This window comes from Papaver somniferum, chromosome 7 (genome assembly GCF_003573695.1).
Source record: "Papaver somniferum cultivar HN1 chromosome 7, ASM357369v1, whole genome shotgun sequence".
Classification (NCBI taxonomy): domain Eukaryota; kingdom Viridiplantae; phylum Streptophyta; class Magnoliopsida; order Ranunculales; family Papaveraceae; genus Papaver; species Papaver somniferum.
Genome location: NC_039364.1, coordinates 212,514,303 through 212,516,154, shown reverse-complemented (window position 1 = coordinate 212,516,154; position 1,852 = coordinate 212,514,303).

The window sequence follows — 1,852 nt, the reverse complement described above, 5'->3', positions numbered from 1 at the left end:
AAAACTTTTTATTTTGTTGGTTTATATAGCCTATTTTTGATAGCGACTTGTGAAATCTTCTTCTTAATCTCAAAATAGAAAAATACTCATTCAAGCTACCAAAAGCATGAAGACCATTTAGAAAAATATAAGTTAATTAAGCTTTGGTATATTGTTCTGCATCCAATTCTCAATGGTTTGTGTAAGGTTTCCAACCATTTTTCAATAAGGAAAATAAAATAAAATAATGTATAGTTGAGTACGTATAGGGGCACTCATAAATGCAAGTTAACTTGTTTCCTATGTTTAGTTTTAAGTATTACTGGGGAGCTAATTCATGGTTAATCTTTTCAGCTTGCAAACTCATAGGGCTAGCCATTCCAACATAAACTTACTTAAATTCGTCTTGGTGTATCTCCTTTTTCATGCTTATGCAATCATGAATAGTGCCCAATTAAGCTCATTTTTACATTTAAAAAAATAGTTTGGACATATTAAGAAATAGAAACTAACTATCATGTTTTTTTTTCTTCCTCATTCTTGATCTCGTCTTTCGTTGGTTGATTTTAGGAAGCATCCCCAAATTAATTCCACATATAAATTTCATTGTGCATTTTCATTACATGACTAAGTAAGTCTTCGAGATAATCAATTCCGGTTTATGCACAACTTTTTTAGCCTTCTCCAACTTAGTTTATGCATAAGTGATATCACGTTTCTTGATTTTGTATGCATTTTTAGTTGTTTACATTACGAAAACCCTTTCTTCGTGGACCCCCCAATACTTTCATGCAGGTTGAACATGTGATGACCGTATCTAGGAATTTCTTCTCTGATCTTAAGTAAACCTCGTTTTCTTCTATGTTAGCACTTGATTTTCAAAAACTCTTATTTACATACTTGAATAAGTGTTGTGCAACCATGTTTAATGTGCATAAAATAAAAAATTGGTTGGAAAAAAAGATAAAATTGAGTCTAGCGGAAGTAAAAAAAACACTAAATACATTTACATAACGAAGAATGAAGGTATCTTATAAATATATCCGAAAGACATTATATTCAACCCAGCTCAACCTCCCAATATCTTTGTATTTTTCTTTTTATTTATTCAATATTATTCAATTATGTATTAATTTCTAAAATTCAATCTAGTGAAAACCAAGTATATTATATATCCCATAAAAAAAAGTATATTTTATATATATTCAAATAAAAATTCAACTCATGAATAACAAAAAATGTATCACTATATACAACCCCGCTCAATCTCATGTTACCTTTTATTTATATATTCAAGTTATTAAATCATGTCAAGTATGCTACTTACATTCAAATAAAGATTGAACTCAAGGATAATGAGACTTATGGTAACAAAAAATGTATCCAACTACAAATTTGATTACATACAACTCAGTCTAAGATCTTATCTTTGCATGTTATCTTTTATTTATGGCAAGTAAAATCCCACCAGGACCATGACTAAGTGTGTTTGCTTACTAAAAGAACTCAACTTAGTTGATGAATGATTGTCCAAAATTACCTCAGAAAAGAAATAACACCCAACAATCTGACTGGTATAACTAAGATAATGGAAATCATCGAGTAGAATGTGATTTAGAATGTAAGATTATTAAGAGAAGACGAAATTTTCTGATATAAAGCCAAGACGAAATTTTCTGATATAAAAGCCAAAACCATATAAGATTGTTTATCTAGCAAACCTTTTGATGATGAGAAGAATATTGCAACTGATTGAAGTACTTAAAAGACAATTAATGTACCAACTCAATCAACGCCTGCCTACACCTTTGGACTCCCAGCAATCTTGGTGGCAATTTCTAACCTTAATTTCACATTTTAAGTAATCAAGAAT